The sequence below is a fragment of the Microcaecilia unicolor genome, chromosome 11, assembly GCF_901765095.1.
Source record: "Microcaecilia unicolor chromosome 11, aMicUni1.1, whole genome shotgun sequence".
In the NCBI taxonomy this organism is placed as follows: domain Eukaryota; kingdom Metazoa; phylum Chordata; class Amphibia; order Gymnophiona; family Siphonopidae; genus Microcaecilia; species Microcaecilia unicolor.
In genome coordinates this window covers 121045222-121064016 of record NC_044041.1, presented here as the reverse complement: position 1 = coordinate 121064016, position 18795 = coordinate 121045222, and the positions used below count along the sequence as shown (strand labels likewise).

The 18795-nt window shown below is 51.8% G+C and overlaps 1 protein-coding gene across 24 annotated transcripts in view; it reads right to left on the bottom strand.

Moving 5' to 3' along the window:
- NRXN2 (neurexin 2) overlaps positions 1-18795 on the bottom strand; it is a 1346335-nt gene that overhangs the window by 764577 nt on the left and 562963 nt on the right. The window lies entirely within an intron of this gene.

The window sequence follows — 18795 nt, the reverse complement described above, 5'->3', positions numbered from 1 at the left end:
ACCTGTGTCTGCAACCGTGCCCAACTCGACTCTGTGGAGCCACGTCCATAATGGGGGCGTCGAGAGGTAGACTCCTTCGCCCGCATCGGCGAAGCTCCCTCCGCCGACGTAGTCGGGGAGCCCTCCTGGGAGGCGGCGGCAGCCAGTACCGCACGCGGCACCGACGCCGGAGACCTCACCTCGGGCGATGGGCCAGCCGGCGCCATGCTCGACGGTACCGGTGGCGCAAGCACCGCCGGTACCGGAGGGGTAGGGCGCAACAGCTCTCCCAGAATCTCTGGGAGAACGGCTTGGAGGCTCTCGTTCAGAGCGGCTGCAGAGAAAGGCATGGAGGTCGATGCAGGCGTCGACGTCAGAACCTGTTCCGGGCATGGAGGCTGTTCCGGGCTGTCCAGAGTGGAGCGCATCGACACCTCCTGTACAGAGGGTGAGCGGTCCTCTCGGTGCCGATGCCTGCTGGGTGCCGACTCCCTCGGCGACCCAGAGCTCTCGGTGCCGACACAGGAAGGAGACCGATGACGATGCTTCTTCGACTTCTTGGAACGAAGCATGTCACCGGAGCTTCCCGGCACCGACGAGGAGGACGTAGAATCCAGCCGTCGCTTCCTCGGGGCCGAGGCCGAAGGAGGTCGGTCTCGGGGGGGCTGTACCGCAGGAGCCCTCAGGGTAGGGGGAGACCCACCCGAAGGCTCACCGCCACCAGCAGGGGAATGGACAGCCCTCACCTGCACTCCAGACGAAGCACCACCGTCCGACGACATCAGCCGACGAGGTCCCGGTACCACCGACGTCGATGCAGCTGTCCGATGTCTCAGCGCCGATGCAGAGGGCCGATGCCTCGATGCACTCGATGCACTGGTGGCCGAGGATGAAGCTCTGGACGCTGAAGACGTCGATGCACTCGATACCCCTGGTGCCGATGCCGACGAAGAGCCCGAGAACAAAACGTTCCACTGGGCCAATCTCGCTACCTGAGTCCGCTTTTGCAAAAGGGAACACAAACTACAGGCCTGCGGGCGGTGCCCAGCCCCCAAGCACTGAAGACACGACACGTGCCTGTCAGTGAGCGAGATGACCCGGGCGCACTGGGTGCACTTCTTGAAGCCGCTGGGAGACTTCGATGTCATGGGCGGAAAAATCACGCTGGCGAGATCAAAAGTCGAAATGGCGGAAAAGGCACCCGAAAAACAAGGGGAAGAAAACTTCGACCCGAGGCCTAAAAGCGGCCTACCCCGACGACGAAAGAAAACTTACCGGGGCGAAAAAGCTGAAAACAGCGGGGGGAAAAAAGACCAAAGAGTCTTTTTCCACACAGAATGGATTTTTTTTTTTTTGAAACAACACGAAGAACGCGCGAGGTCGACTTTGCGGGGCCCGACACGGCGAAAACACGACCGTACCGAGCGCGGACAAAAGAAGACTGACGAACACGAGCCGGTTCGGGCGGGAAGACGGCCGCGCATGCGCGGTGCGCATGGGCGCGCGAGGACTAGCAAAGGCCTTTGCTAGTGAAGTTTCCGATTGGAGGGGCTGCCGTGGACGTCACCCATCAGTGAGAACAAGCAGCCTGCTTGTCCTCGGAGAATAGGCAATGCAGTAATAATGAGTGATTTTAATTACCTAAACATTCAAAAAATTCTACAATGATCAACCGCAAGTGTTCAAGGGTAAAAGTGGACTTCTTATGATGAAAGTCCTCATTGCGGTTGATCATTGTAGAATTTTTTGAATGTTTAGGACATTATATTCTACATATTCCAGGTGTATACAGTGATTTTAATTACCCCCATATAGACTGGGTTAATGTAACATCAGGGCACGCTAGGGAGGTAAACTTCCTCGAGGAAATTAAGGACAGCTTTATGGAGCAGCTGGTACAGGAGTCGACGAGAGAAGGAAAAATTCTAGACTTAGTCATTTGTGGAGCGCATGATCTGGTACGGAGGGTAGCGGTCCGGGGGCCGCTTGACAACAGTGATCATAACATGATCGCCTTTGAAATTTGCTTTCAAAAAGGTAAACATAGGAAGTCAAATATGTAAGCATTTAACTTTAAAAAAGGAAGCTATGATAAAATGAGAAGAACGGTTAAAAAAAAACTTAGAGGAGCGACTGAGAGGGTAAGAAACCTACAACAGGCATGGATGCTGTTCAAAAACACCATCCTGGATGCCCAGGCCAAACATATTCCACGTATCAGAAAAGGAGGATGGAAAACCAAACGACAGCCGGCGTGGTTAAAAAGTGAGGTAAAGGAGGCTATTGGAGCTAAAAAGGAATCCTTCAGAAAATTGAAGAAGGAACCGAATGAGGAAAATAAGAAGTGGCATAAGGAATGTCAAGTCAGATGCAAAGCGCTGATAAGAAAGGCAAAGAGGAATTTTGAAAGAAAGATAGCTTTAGAGGCGAAAACTGATAGTAAAAATTTTTTTAGATGCATTAAAAGCAGGAAACCAGTAAAAGAATCGGTTGGCCTGCTGGATAACTGGGGTGTAAAAGGGGCGATCAAGGAAGACAAAGAAATAGCAGAAAAACTAAATGAGTTCTTTGCTTCGGTCTTCATCGAGGAAGATTTGGGTGGGATACCGGTGCCGGATAGGGTATTCGAAGCTGAAGAGTCAGAAAAACGTATTGAAATATCTGTAAATCTGGAAGAAGTAATGGAGCAGTTCTGCAAACTGAAGAGTAGCAAATCTCCTGGACCGGATGGTATTCACTCTTGGGTACTGATAGAACTAAAAAATGAGCTGGCAGAACTACTGTTATTGATTTGTAATTTATCCTTAAAATCGAGCGTGGTACCGGAAGATTGGAGGGTGGCCAATGTAACGCCGATATTTAAAAAAAGGTTCCAGAGGAGACCCGGGAAATTATAGATTGGTGAGTCTGATGTCGGTGCCGGGCAAAATGGTAGAGACTATTATCAAGAACAAAATTACCGAGCACATTCAAAAGCATGGACTAATGGGACAAAGTCAACATGGATTTAGTGAACGAAAGTCTTGCCTCACCAACCTGCTGCATTTCTTTGAAGGGGTAAACAAACATGTGGACAAAGGTGAGCCGGTTGATATTGTGTATCTAGATTTTCAGAAGGCGTTTGATAAGGTCCCTCATGAAAGACTACAGAGGAAATTAGAGTGACATGGGATTGGAGGTAGTGTCTTACTGTGGATTAGAAACTGGTTGAAAGATAGGAAACAGAGAGTAGGATTAAGGGGTCAATATTCGCAATGGAGAAGGGTAGTTAGCAGGGTCCCTCAGGGATCGGTGCTGGGACCTCTGCTTTTTAACATATTCATAAATGACCTAGAGATGGGGGTAACTTGTGAGGTAATCAAATTTGCCAATGACACAAAGTTATTCAAAGTAGTCAAATCGTAGGAAGATTGTGAAAAACTACAAGAGCAACTTACGAGACTGGGAGACTGGGCGTTTAAATGGCAGATGACGTTTAATGTGAACAAGTGCAAAGTGATGCACGTGGGAAAGAGGAACCCAAACTATAACTGCAAGGTTCAGCGTTGGGAGTCACGGACCAAGAAAGGGATCTAGGTGTCATCGTTGATGATACGTTGAAAACTTTTGCTCAATGTGCTGCTGCAGCTAGGAAAGCAAATAGAATGTTGGGTATCATTAGGAAAGGGATTGAAAACAAAAATAAGGATATTATTCTGCCATTGTATCGATCCATGGTGCAACAGCACCTCGAGTACTGTGTTCAATTCTGGTCGCCGCACCTCAAAAAAGACATAGTGAATTGGAAAAGGTGCAGAGAAGGGCAACAAAGATGATACAGGGGATGGGACGACTTCCCTATCAGGATAGGCTGAAGAAGCTGGGGCTCTTCAACTTGGAGAAAAGGTGGCTGAGGAGAGATATGATAGAAGTCTATAAGATAATGAGTGGAATGGAACGGGTCGATGTGGAGCGTCTGTTTATGCTTTCCAAAAATACTAGGACAAGGGGGCATGCGATGAAGCTGCAGTGTGGTAAATTTAAAACGAATTGGAGGAAAGTTTTCTTCACTCAATGCTTAGTTAAACTCTGAAATTCGCTGCCGGAAAAGGTGGTTAAGGCGGTTAATTTAGCGGACTTCAAAAAAGGGTTGGACGGCTTCCTGGAGGAAAAAGGCATAGAATGTTATTGAATGGACGAGGGAATAATACAGTATTTCTAGGATGGGCAGGACAAATTGCTTGTCTTTTTGGCCGCTGTCGGTGACAGGCTGTTGGGCTCAATGGACCCTTGGTCTGTCCCAGCATGGCGATGCTTATGATCTATTCTTACTGTACACTACATTGAGTGAATTCCTTCAAAAAGGCAGTAAATAAATCCTAATAAATAAATATAATACTATAATGTATGTGAGTCCTTTAACATTCTAGGAATGAACATTTTCACCTGCTCTATGACTGGTTGAGCGATTATGTCTATTATGTTAGTATTATATAAAGAAAAGCAGGCACCTATATTTTTATTTTAGGAGTAGAGGAATAGCCTAATAATGGTTAGTGCAGTGGCCTGTGACCCAGCAGAACAAGATTAAATTCCCATTGCAGCTCCCTGTGACTCCACTGCCAAAAATAAGTACCTCTATATAATATGTAAACCACTTTAATTGTAACCACAGAAATGCAGTATATCAAGGGGCTCATTTTCAAAACAGAAAAAAATCCAAAAAGCAGCAGATGGACATTTTTTCTTGCAAAGACGTCCAAATCGTTATTTTCGAAACACATTTTTAAGAAGTTTTTCTATGCACTTCAGCTGCAGTGCATGAAAACCACAAGGGGGCATTTTGGGGGCAGGATTTGGGCATTCCCACAACTTGGATGTTTTTCTGCCATAACTGAACAAAGCAAAAACGTCCAGGGCTAAAAGTTGCCCTAAATGAACAGGTGACCACTGGAGGGATTAAGGCATAACCCCCCCTTACTCCCCCAATGGTCACTGACCCCTCCCACCCCCACAATGTGGAAGAAACAGTACATACCAGCCTCTATGACTTCTTCAGATGTTATGGTTAGTCCTAAGAGTAGCAAACAGGTTCCCGGAGTAGCCTAGTGGTCGATGCAGTGCACTGTAGAGGAGACCCAGGGGCCGATGTACTAAAGTCCCCGGAAGCAACCGTCCGCTATTTTCATCCCGGTAAAAATTACCAAGGTGGAAGTAGTGGGCGATTCTCAAAGTAAATTGCATGCAAACCAGTGGCGTAGCTACAGGGGCCTGGGTCCCCGTAGATTTGGCCCTGGACCCCCCTGCCACCGACCCTCTCGACCCCCCTCCCTCCGCCAGCTCTCCCCCGCCGCCACCGTGGGCTACCTTTGCTGGCGGGGGACCCCAATTCCCGCCAGCCGAGGTCCTCTTCTTCCCGCAAAGGCTTCATTCTGTTTCTGACGTCTTGTACGTTGTACGTGCAAGACGTCAGACTCACAGAAACAGAACGAAGCCATCTTGCAAGGCTTCATAGTAACATAGTAGATGACGGCAGAAAAAGACCTGCATGGTCCATCCAGTCTGCCCAACAAGATAAACTCATATGTGCTACTTTTTGTGTATACCCTACTTTGATTTGTACCTGTCCTCTTCAGGGAACAGACCGTATAAGTCTGCCCAGCACTATCCCCGCCTCCCAACCACCAGCCCCGCCTCCCACCACCGGCTCTGGCACAGACCGTATAAGTCTTCGTTCTGTTTCTGTGTCAGAAACAGAACGAAGCCTTCGCAGGAAGAAGAGGACCTCGGCTGGCGGGGATTGGGGTCCTCCGCCAGCAAAGGTAGCCTACGGCGATGGCGGGGGAGGGTTGGCGGCGGGAGGGGGGTCGAGAGGGTCATCCGAAGGGGTCATCAAAGTTGGTGGTGGTGGCAGCGGTGGGGAGGGGCGGGGAGGGGAAGGGGGTCAGCAATGGCAAGGGGGGGTGTCGGCGGCACCGGGGGGGGGGACTAAAATGTGCCCACTCACCTCGGGCTCTGGACCCCCCTCCCGTCGAAGTCTGGTTACGCCCCTGATGCAAACAAGCTGCTTGCAAAAACAGCGAGCAGCTTGGTAGGGGAAAGAACCAGAGCATGCGTTAAGCAGCCACTCGCTAAGCACAGCTGCTATGCTCATGCCCAGAACAGCTGAACAGCCTTCACTGCCACATGGCTTCCATATATGCCAGAAAAAGACAAATGATCTGTTTTGCTACATATGTGTGTGCCACATATGGCAACAAAACAGATAACTCTCCTGTTTCTGACGTATAAAGTCTGCCTGAATGAAAGCCATGTAACAGATCTGTGCCGCGGGACACTCCATCTCTTCCAGCAATGACATCGACAGTCGGGGAATGGCAGCCAGATTGATCTGCTGGCTTGTGCAGGGTGCTGGGGACCATGTTTGCTGCACCCCTTCCCTCTGTCCCCGGCGCAGCACTGGGCAGTGAGCAGGGAGCGTTGAAGTCAGGCTGGAAGGAGGAAGCGCTGTGTTTCCGGTCAGCCCTAACATGCGGTCCCAGCCCGAATACCCCCTTGCCATGGCACGAGATGCTACCCAAGGTAAGCGGGAAGCAGCCGGTAATGACCATTTCTGTTACAAACCCTTTTCACGGAGAGGGTGGTGGATATGTGGAATGCCCTCCCGTGGGAGGTGGTGGAGATGAAAACGGTAGTGGAATTCAAACATGCGTGGGATAAACACAAAGGAATCCTGTTTAGAAGGAATGGTTCTGCAGAACCTTAGCGGAGATTGGGTGGCGATGCCGGTAATTGGGAAACAAAATGGGAGCTGGGCAGACTTCTACAGTCTATGCCCTGATTGTGACTGGATAGGGATGGGCTGGAGTGTAAATTTTAAGGGGCTTCGACAAGAACTTAGTACAAGAACAGTGCTGGGTAGACTTATATGGTCTGTGCCCTGAGAAAGGCAAGGACAAATCAAACTCGGGTATGCATATAAAGTATCACATACCATATAAATGAGTTTATCTTGTTGGACAGACTAGAAAACTCTTTTTATTGGAAAAAACTAAAAACAAATAACATACAAATCAAAAACAAGCCCCTAGCTAGACACGGTCCTCCTATCTATGTACACCCCCTCCCCCTCCTCAATAGTACAGTGGAAACTGTTTATTAGAAAAACCAAAGAAAAAAACCGGACATGCAAATCAAACCCCAAGCTCCTAGCTAGACATGGTCTGCCTATCTATGTACACCCCCTCCCCCTCCTCAATAATACAATGGATCAACCCCCCGACCCCCCCCCCCCCCCCAAACCCTTTCAGACAACTGGCACACAATCCCCTGGGTAGCATGTCCCCTCATGGCGGCTTAAGCCTCACGTGTCTCCACCACCTCGAAGCCACCCCCACCCCTTTTTCCACCCTTTCCCACTTCGCCGCTTCCTGCACTGCCCTTACCACATCCCAGCTGACTACCTCCGCCGGCCGGACCTCCTGGTACAGCGCGCCATCCAGAGGCAGTACCGCAATATCACCGAAATCAGAAAGCGTGTTACCGGATCCCCGCGTCCCCCTCAACCCTCTGGGCCGTACACCCAGTCTGCATAGCTGTAGTTGCGGAAACTGGGGATCTGAAGCAACGAGGAAACCCGGTCAGAGACCTGGACTGTAAATGGGCACCTCACCAGGAAATGCTCCATCGTCTCTTCAGTTCCAGCACATTCCTCTCGTGGGCACCCTCTATCCCGCACATTGCAATATTTCAAATTTCCTCGGACGTACAGTCTACCTTGAAAGAACAGCCACGCCAGGTCTTTATACTTCGCCGGGATGCGGTTCGAAGCAATCAACCGTAACCCCTGCTGCACCCGTGGGGCCGGCGCGTCCCTCAGCGCCAGAGGAGCTGAGAACACCTGCGCCCGTACTCTGTCCATCCAGACCCCCCGTTGTCCTGCCTTCACCTCCCCCACTGTCAGCCCCCACACCCTCACCAATTTCACTAGGGTCTTGCAATAACTCACCCTCCCCCGGGGCCCCCCTTCGCAGTGCCACTACCCTCCCCCCCTCCCGCCATAGGTCCCAATATCTCGGCCACCACTGCAGGACACTCCTTGCCCACCCCGGTGGCTCCCACCCTACCGCCCTCCTCAGATTGAACTGCAGAAACAAAGCGCTGAAAAACAGGACTGGGTTTATCATGCCCACCCCCTCCTCCCTCCTAGGCAGATATGTAACATTCCATTTTACCGGATTCGTCCTGTTGCCCCAGAGCAGCCGGAAGAACACCCCATACAAGGCCGCGTACCGGCTCTCCGGCAGCAAGCAGATGTAACTGACGAACAGAAATAAAAGAACTAAGTGTGCCTTGATGAGCTGTACCCGCTCCCCCATGGTCATTCTCCACCCCTTCCATCTATCCACCCTCCCCTTCGCTTCGTGGAGACACCTATTCCAGTTGTAGAGCCTATAATCCCCCTTCTCGAAGTATACTCCCAAGACCCGTATACGTTCCACAGCTGTAGGAAACCTACCTCCCAACTCAAACTGCAGCCCCTGATCTACAACCCACAGGCTATTGGACTTTTGAAAATTGACCTGCGACGCTGTTGCCTGCGAGTATTCCTGGATCAGGTTCTGCAATCTACCTTCCTCCCTCTGGTCCGCTACCCACACTGTAACGTCATCTGCATACGCCACGACCCTTAACTGGCTATTGTCCCCCACCTCCACCCCTTCCAGCCCCTCCGCCCCCTCCTTCTCCAGCCGTCTTATAAAAGGGTCGATGGCGTATGCATACAACAGCGGGCTGAGCGGGCACCCCTGCCGGACCCCTGCTCCTACCTTAAACCCCTGCCCCCTCCACCCGTTAACCAGGGAAAAACAGCCCGCATGCCGATAGAGTAGCTGTAATTGCTCTATCCAGCCCTTCGGAAACCCATAGCGCTCCAGACTGCTCCATAGGACACCCCACTGCACTCTATCAAACGTTTTTTCCTGGTCGAGTGTTACCAACAGCCTACCGTGCCCTCCCACTCTACTGCGTTCTACCCCCTCCCGCACCCACACTGCCGCTTCCAAGACCCCTCTCCCTTTAACCCCACATGCTTGCGAGGCTGCCAGCAAATCCCCAGACACCTGCCTCATTCTCTGGAATAGCATTCGCGCGAAAATTTTCCGATCTGTATTAAGCAGTGCTATAGGCCACCAGTTGGCCAGCATCGCCGGGTCCTTCCCCTTACTTAGTAGGATAAGAGCCGCCTCTGTCAAGGAACTAAGCAAGGAACCCTCCACCTGGGCTGCTCCCATACCCTCACCAGGATCGGCACCAGCTGCTCCTTAAAGGCCTGGTAGAACTCAGTCGTTAGCCCATCCGGCCCCGGCGAGGTCTTCCTGTGGAGCGCCCCAATGGCTTCCTCCACCTCCTGTTCTGTCCACGGGTTCAAGAGGGCCTGAAGCTGGGGTCCCCCGTGACCTATCCCCGGGGTTCCTTCCACATAACACTCCATCTGCTCTATATCGATCTGCTGGGCTGAAAGGAACGCCGCAAAGTGGTCCCTCACTGCCCCCAGAATCCCCTCCCAGGTGTCCTGCAGGACCCCCTGTGCGTCCCGCACCCCCTCCATCACCCTGCGCGCCCTCCACTCCCGGCAGCATGCGAAGGGGTCCGGGCTACACATTTTCCCGAAGTCCCGCTCGTACACCAAGGAGGTGAAGCGGTTGTACTGTACCTGCTCCAGGAGTGCTTGGAGATCATGTATTTCTTCCTCCCTCCCCCCCTTGTGAAATCAGTGTGTCCCTCTTTTTCTTTATCGCCATGCCCAACTTTGTCCTTTCCCTCCCCTCCCTTCTCGCCTGTCTGAGAAAGAATCCCCGCGTTCGTCTTTTCACTGTATCCCACCACTCCCCCAATGACTGAAATGCCCCCTGCACTGACACCTGATCTTCCAAAAACCGGCGGTACTCCTCCCGCACCTGCTCGCTACCTAACCACTTTAAATTCAGTCGCCATAACCCCCTCCCTGGCCTCTGCGCTGCCGCCCCCCCCCCCCACCTGAAGGAGGACCATGTGGTGGTCTGAAAAGTCCACGTCCACGGTTCGTGGACCCCCCCCCAGACAAACCCCCTTCTTTACCAGGAATCTATCGATTCTACTCTTACACTGCCCTCGAAAGAACGTGAACCCTTCCTGTTCCTCACAGAAGCCACATGCGCGTCTACCAGCTCCGCCTCCCGCATGATCCCTGCCAGCCTCACCCCGTCATAGCCCACCTGTACCGATCGTCCCCCACTATCCTTTTTCTGCAATATGGTGTTAAAATCTCCCCCCCAGACTACTTGGCGCGAAGTGTATAGGTAGGGCTTGATCTTCCCAAAGAGGAGCACCCTTTCCTTCTTGCTTTGGGGCCCGTACACATTCACCACCCTCAGTGCTCTATCCTCCCAAATCGCATCCACAACAAGACATCTCCCCACCCCCAGCTCCACCACTCGCTGAATATTCACCCGGTGGGACTTAAATAAGATCCCCACCCCACCATACCTCTCCCCCGCCAACCCCCACACCGAGGGACCCCACTTCCAGGCCCGCCTCGCCCGCCTGATCACCTCAATGGACCGCAGCCGAGTCTCCTGGAGCAGGAAGCGATCTGCTCGGACCCTCGCAAACCAGTCATACGCTAAACCCTGCTTCTTCGGAGAGGCGATGCTGGCCACATTCAGCGTGGCAAATGTCAACACTAAGCCTGCCATCCTCATTGCGAGTCACGGGTCTGCTCACTCCCACCTTCTTTCCTTATCTCCTGGGATACCCCCTTCTTACCCTGAAGCAGGTCCTCTGCTATGCGGTCTACGTCATCCCCTGCCAGATCCCCCTTCCCCCCCGCAGCCGTCCTGTCTGCACCTTACCCCCCCCCCTCCCCCTTTCTTCCTTCCTTTCTTCTTTGCTCTATCCGGACCCACCCCCTGATCCCTCCCTCTCCCCTCTCCCCCCCACCCCCTACCTCCTCCTCCGAGTCCTCCACCTCCCCCAAGTCCTCCAAGTTCTCCAGATCCTCCTCTAGCTCCACTCTGTCCCCCCAAGCCTGCACTTGGGCCTTCACCACCTGCCCGGCCCCCTCAGCTTTCCTCTTACTCCCCTTTCCCCTCCCTCCCTCCCTTCCCTCTTCCTCCTCCCTCACCTCTCCCCCTCCCCCCAGAGCCTTCCCGCCCTTCTTCCTACCACCAGTACCCTCCTCCAGTGCTTCCTCATATTTCCGTTTGACCTCTCCGATCCCCCCTGCCGCCCCCTCTTCCTCCATTAACTCCACCTCTTCTCCTTCCCCCTGTTCTTCCTCCTCCCTCCCAACCTCCCTATCCTCCTCCTCTAACACCTGAAATCTGTTCCCTCCCCTCTTCCCCTGCAGCGACCCCTCCCCGCCCACCCCTAGTTTCCCCCCCCCTCCGAAACTTCCCTTTCCTCTGTGGCACATGTACCCACTCCCCCTCTCCCCCCTGCTCCACTCCTGACCCAGCCCCCTGCTGCTCCCCCCCCTGCATCCCCTCCTTCTCCCCCCTTGCCCCTCCCTGCCTATCACCCCCTGCCCTATCCCCTCCTCCCTTACTCCCCCTCCCTGTCCCTTCCCCCACATATCCCACTCGTTATAGGCCGCCCTAGGGCAGTTCCGATATGCATGGCCTAACCCGCCGCAGAGGTTGCACCTGATCGTGGTGCAGTCCTCTGTGGCGTGCTGATCCCCGCATCTTCCACACTTTACCACTGGGCATGACATGCTGAAGTGCCTAAACGAACCACATCTGAAGCACTGCCGCGGCTGCCCCTTGTAAAAGCACAGTATCCTGTCGCGACCGATAAAGGCAGCCGAGGGAATGTGCTGGACCACATGGCTCTCCTGTCTCAATTTGACCAGGGCTCCCCAACCTCCTGCCCAAACCCTACTTGGATCCGGTAACTTTGTAAGCGGGGATCTCAGCTCCGCGTACCTCTGTAGCCAGTAGGCTAAATCTGCCCCAGAGATAGACTCATTTCTCATGAGCAGGGTGACCTGCACCAGGTCCGGCTTGCTGATTGGAATGGCCCTGAGGTCCCGCCACTCCCCCTTTCCCCTCACCCCCTCGTACCTTTCCCAGAATATTTCCATCCCCCTCTGGGTCATGAAGTTCAAGTCATATTCTGGGATGTTGATGGGGTGTATACACGCGTAAAAGTCCTCGGGTATAAACCCCATCCCCATCACCAGCCTCAAGACCCGATCCCTGGAGGGCATTGCCCCCTCCCCTATCCATTTCAGCTGTACCACATTTCGCCGCTTAGGCAGCTGTCAACCCTCTGTCCCCACTCCCCCCCAACCCCTCCCTGGGCCCTCAAAACCACCCAATCTCCCCCCCTCCTTCCTTCCCCCTCCCTGGACTTCTGCCGCAAAGGACTTGGACCCCAGCCCCCACCGCCCCCCCTCCACACTTGTTCCAGCCCTCCTCTCTGCCTCCCCCTCCTTCTGTCCCTTTGCCCCTCCCCTCATCCCTCTCCCTTCCTCAATATCCACAGCCCCCTCCCCCTCCCGCTGTCCCCCATCCCCTTCCCTCTCAGACAAACATCCAGCAACGTCCATAGTCAGTTCTGCTGCTTGGGCTGCCTCCAACTGATTGTCCTGCCCATCTCCACTTCCTGGAACGTCCCTGCTCGTCCCTGCCACTGCAGGCTCCAGCCTCTGGGCTAATCGCCTCCTCTCCTCTGTCTCCTGGCGATACTCTGGCTCCTGCCCAGTCAGGTCTGTAGCTGGCGATACCAGACTCCCTGCTCGCTCCACCCCCGAACTCCCTCCAACCTCCGGCACCAGGGGCGGAGCCTCCGGAACTCCGCCGCTCCCCTTGGCTCCTCGCTCCCAGCCGTCCCGCTGGCAGGTCCGCTCCACCACCCGCTGCACATCTGTTGGACTTGCCATGTCCACTTCTCTAGTCAACGAAAGTCTCTCAACAATCGGGTTACTTCCTCCTTGCTTCTGGTGCAGTCCCTCCTGCGTTCTCCCAATGGCTGGCGCTTCCCGGGGGCATGGCTTGTCCGTTCCTGATTCCGCCACAGGCTGGCTGTTAGCACCCCCCGATTTCACCTCTTTTAAAGGACAGCTGGTCAAATGAGCTCCCAGCTGCTGCCCGCTCCTATTCCTCTCTCTCCGACCCCTCTCCTGTAAACCGCCAGCTACTCCATGCTCAGGGAAGACCTCCCCTGCTCCCGGACTTCGTGGGTGGGGCTTCTCCAGACGCCATGCTGCCTCGGTTTCCACTTCAGCCATTGCAGACCCGGCCAAAAATACCGGAGTCTGCCTCTGCTGACCCTTTTCCAACAGGGCCTCCTTCACGGCAACTGTCTCTGCTGTTTGCACAACTGCAGGTAAGCCCTCTGAGACTTCGACCACCACCTCTTTAGAAAACAGGCTGCTACCTGCGTCTCCCTCTCCTGCCTCCATTATCTGGAGTTTTGACAATTTACTGAGTTCTTTCCTCCCCTCCACAGGTAGGATCTCTACTCCAGCCCCCACCTCAGAGCCATGTCCTGCCGCTGCCTCCTTATCCTCTGGCTGCTGGGTAAGTGCTCTGGACTGTGTTGCCAACTGTCTCATGTATTTTAAAGTGGGGTCACCTCTGAACCCAGACAACTCTTTTGATTCTAATGCTGCTGAAGACACTGAAGCTTGCTGCAACTGTAGTGTTCCTGAACCCCCAGACTCTGGTATAGAAGCCATCCTTTCTCGGTTAACATAGAGCTCCCTCAAAGGATTCACAGAGCCCTTTTTTAAACAGTTCAACAAGTGTTCTTTTTTCCCCAACAACTTCGATATCCGGGCTTCCTCTTTAACATACATTTGTCTGTGCTCCGCTGGGGCAAATTTACACATAGTTCTTGCCATTTTCAGACGTTTTCCTAGCTCCATTACTTCTTTTTCCACCAGCTTAATTCGTCTTACAATATTTACCACACTACTTGCTGGATCATCAGGGTCATAGCTCACTTCAAGGAACTCCTCATCTGACGATCCACTCTCCTCACTCTCACTCTCATCTGCCTCCAGCAAAGGCTTCTGGCAAACTTCCATCGCCTCTTCCTTCTCCCTTCCTTGGAAGCGCCCTTCTGGGGCCTGTACTATCTTCTTCCCCCCTCCACTGTCTTCTCGCTTACCTTCCGCAAGCTGGGCCACGGAGGGGGAAATGCTCTGGTGGCCTCCACTGGGCTGCTTCTCCCTTCGGTTCACTGGACTCCTTTCCCTTCTCCCGGTAGTCAAACCAGGGAGAGAGCCACTCCTTTCGGCCTTCTGGTCCCTAGCCCCAGGAGGCCCCATAGCCTGGGACTTTCCTGAGGCCTTCTCCCCAGGGACCCTCCTCATCTTTGGGGAGGGAGCTAGGTCTCACTCCCTTTCCACTGAAAGTCAGCAGAGCTCTCTAAAACACCTCCTTCCTCCTCAGCAGACTGGATGGACTGTACAGGTCTTTATCTGCCGTCATTTACTATTTTACTATGCACCAACTGCTCCATACCTGTCAGAAAATGTTGCACATTCCAGCAGGCAATCCTTTCTGTGCATCACTCGGACAGCTCACTTAAATAGTAATGAGCTGATTTTAATACATTTGCTTTGGCTGGTCAGTAGCTGCTAAGGCAAATGGTAAAAGCCACACTTAACCATTTAAACACTACACCCAAAATAACGTTTGCTATAGACCGGTTACAACTATTCTAATGCAAACGTTGGAAGCACCGTAAGCTTTCTGCATCTGGGACCCAGGCCCATAACCTACTCTAATTGTTACACTTGTGGTGGAAACTGTGAACCATCCAAAACTCACCAAAAACCTACTGTACCCACATATAGGTGACATCTGCAGCTATAAGGGCTATTGTAGTGGTGTACAGTTGGGTACAGTACGTTTTTGGTGGGGTTTGGAAGGCTCCCCATACAATATAAGAGGGTAACAGTGAGATGTGTATCTGGAACCTTCTACTTGAAGTCCACTGCAGCATCCCCTAGGGTACCCCACTACTCTGCTGGGATGTCTGTGTGGCCAGGTTAGTAAGAATGCTGCCCCCCCCCCCCCCCCCATACATCTCAATGGTTTGATGGTGCGCTTTTCCCTTGGACTTTTTTTTTTTTTTTTCAAAAATGGTCCCAAAAGAAAAACACACTGAACACAAAACATTTAAAATCGTCTAGGAAATGGCCATTTTCGAAACAAAATGATAGACCTTTTTTTGGTTCGAAAATGGCCATGTTCACCACTTGATTTTTTGACATTTTCAGCAAAACATCCAAAGTTGGATTCAGACATCATATCAAAAATGCTCCTTTAAATCCCCTTTCCTTTCCTTTATAAAGTTGTCCCTAGTGCTGAGACTCAGCACCATGCATATTACTTATGAACCTAAATGTAGGTTAAGAAATGTAAATCAAACTTGGCATCCTAAGATTAGCTGATAATTTGGTTAAATTTAGGCACCTAAAAATGAGACACCCAAGTCTTTGCCTATTTCCCTTTCTTCCTGCATGGGAAAGATCATGCTGTCAGCTATGATACAAGCAAAATGTCTTTGTAGCCCTTCCTGCTTCTGTATCAAAGAAACCAGTAGGACACTTTTCATCGTTTTTCCTTTTAGGCCCCAATCACACTTCACACCTTCACGACACCAAATATGAAGTTGAATAAATCTGGCTTATCATTTTCTCCCATACTATCCTGAGATTCTCTCCTTTTTATACAGATTATGTTCTGGAGACTGAGGTAAGAGGAAGAGTGATCAAAGAGGGACAGAGGCAGGTTGCAGTTCTTCATAGTTCAAGACCCCTGCAGCCACCAAACACACCCTTCCCTTCAGCACAACCTCAAAGTTCCAGATATGACAAAGCCAGTAGCCAAAACCCTGGATTAATGAACCAACTGGCTAGAAAGAGAAAAGAAGACCTCACCAGTGGCACAGTGTGAAAAGAAGGCATCCCCCTGTCATTTAAAAGAACAAGGCAGGATAAATTAGCAGCTCCCAACACACATTCTCAATAGCTGTCGGCATCACTCTGGCAGCTAGGAAGGGACCTCTCCCTTTGGCTGACCAGATTAATGAGCGAACGTGAAGAGGTGAGGCCTCCCCTCCCCCTCTTGCGGCCCCCATCAATAACAGCAGCCTTGCACAGTCTGAACGCTAATTAATTTTTCTTTGCTCTTTTTCTGCTTGTGTTTGCATTGTGCTTTGAACTGTAGTCGCTCTTCATCTGTGGCTCTGCATCAGTCCCTACAGAGCCTCCTGCAGAGAGAGGCTGAAATTACAGGAATTGTGAGCTCCCCAGTCACAGCTAGCACTCCTGCACCATTCCCTACAGCACCTCCTACAAGGAGAGGCTGAAACTGCAGGGAACTGTGAGCTCTCCTCCCATCACAGCCAGTGTTCATGTACATTCCCTACAGTGCCTCCTGCAGAAAAAGGCTTGGACTGCAGGGACTACTGAGCTTCCCCTTCCCCCCTCCCCAGCCAATATTCCTGTACTACAGCACCTCCTACAGGGACAGGCTGGGGCTGCAGGAACTATGAGCTCACCCCTCACAGCCAGTGCTCCTGTAATATTCCTTACAGCACCTCCTGCTGTATGTAATTATATAAGCCCTAGCAAATATCACTCAACAGCTATTTCATACCTCATTCTGCGTCTCCTGCCATCATCCTTCCAGGCCTAGCATGCTCCCCCCCCCCCCCCCCCCCCCCCCCCCCCCAGCTTCTTCCTCTGTATCTGAAACACACTTATCTGGCAACCTGAGCACCCTGCTGCCTGACACAAAAACACCTCACCCCTATAATCACAAATCTGACATCTTAGTGTGAAAATAAAGATTTGCTTCTCTTAGGCTAGGTTCTTTCACAGCAAATACTGCTGGCTGATACTCAAAATACATCACCCAGTCCATTACACCCCTCCTTCTGCATCCAGGAACTGATCCAATTTTATTTTAAAATTACATATATAAATATGTAAAGTTGTTGAATACATAACCTTCTCCTGGTGAAAATTGTCTGAAGGCAAAATGAATCCTTCTTAAAATTAAATGTACTTTATAAAGAATCAGCTAGTCTAGCTAGGCTCCGCAGGGATGAAAATTAAGCTGCTTGCATGGGTGCAAACACTGCAGGTAGATTTTAGCCTTGGGGTTTGCACCTATAATTAAACTGATTACTGACACAGAAGCATAACCTGTAGAGATCTGCACCTGCTTTTCTTGCTGGAACTTTTTCTGGGCAAAACAACTTAGATAGTTTTGAATTTTTAAAAGAAGAGAAGGGAATGGATTTTGAATTTAAATGATGCCTTTTTTTCAGTTGTAGCACAAGTCTAGGAATACATATTACCTCCTCCTAACCTAACCCCACCTGGAGGAATGCCTCTACAGTATGTGAGTAAAATTAACTCCATTGTTTAATGTTCTGACTTGCATAGAAGGTTCACAATATTCAAAAAGTCAATGTCCATGGGCAAAACAGACATTGAAAATAGCTATTTGTAAGATCATCTGCTTCAAAGGGACAGCTTGGTTGGCACCTGAGTCACTGTATTCTGTCTTCAAGGTTGACCTTGGGAAGGTATGAGACAGCGAATGATACATACCTGTAGCAGGCGTTCACCGAGGACAGCAGGCTGATTGTTCTCACGACTGGGTAGATGTCCACGGCAGCCCCCACCAACTGGAAGAAAAGTCTCGCGGGAGGTAGCACACGCGGGGCACGCCCACTGCGCATGCGCGGCTGTCTTCCCGCCCCTGCGCGACCGCTCCCGCTCAGTTAAATGACAAGCAAGGAATGAGAAAAATGCAACTCCAAAGGGAAGAAGGGAGGGTAGGTGAGAACAATCAGCCTGCTGTCCTCGGAGAACACCTGCTACAGGTATGTATCATTCGCTTTCTCAGAGGACAAGCAGGCTGCTTGTTCTCACAACTGGGGTATCCCTAGCTCCCAGGCTCACTCAAAACAACAAACAGGGTCAATTGGGCCTCGCAACGGCGAGGACATAACAGAAATTGACCTACGAAGAACTAACTGGGAGTGCAGCCTGAACAGAATAAAACCGGGTCCAGGAGGGTGGAGTTGGAATTAAACCCCGAACAGATTCTGCAGCACCGACTGCCCGAACCGACTGTCGCATCGGGTATCCTGCTGGAGGCAGTAATGTGATGTGAATGTGTGGACTGATGACCTCATCGCAGCTTTGCAAATCTCTTCAATAGTGGCTGACTTCAAGTGGGCCACTGACGCTGCCATGGCTCTAACACTATGAGCTGTGACATGACCCTCAAGAGTCAGCCCAGCCTGGGCGTAAGTGAAGGAAATGCAATCTGCTAGCCAATTGGAGATGGTGTGTTTCCCGACAGCGACCCCCTTCCTATTGGGGTCGAAAGAAACAAACAATTGGGCAGACTGTCTGTGGGGCTGTGTCCGCTCCAGGTAGAGGGCCAATGCTCTTTTGCAGTCCAATGTATGCAAATGACGTTCAGCAGGGTGGGTATGAGGCCGGGGAAAGAATATTGGCAAGACAATTGATTGGTTAAGATGGAACTCCGACACCACCTTTGGCAGGAACTTAGGGTGAGTGCGGAGGACTACTCTGTTATGATGGAATTTTATATAAGGAGCATAAGCTACCAGGGCTTGAAGCTCACTGACTCTACGAGCTGAAGTAACTGCCACCAAGAAAATGACCGTCCAGGTCAAGTACTTCAGATGGCAGGAGTTCAGTGGCTCAAAAGGAGGTTTCATCAGCTGGGTGAGGACGACATTGAGATCCCATGACACAGTAGGAGGCTTGACAGGGGGCTTTGACAAAAGCAA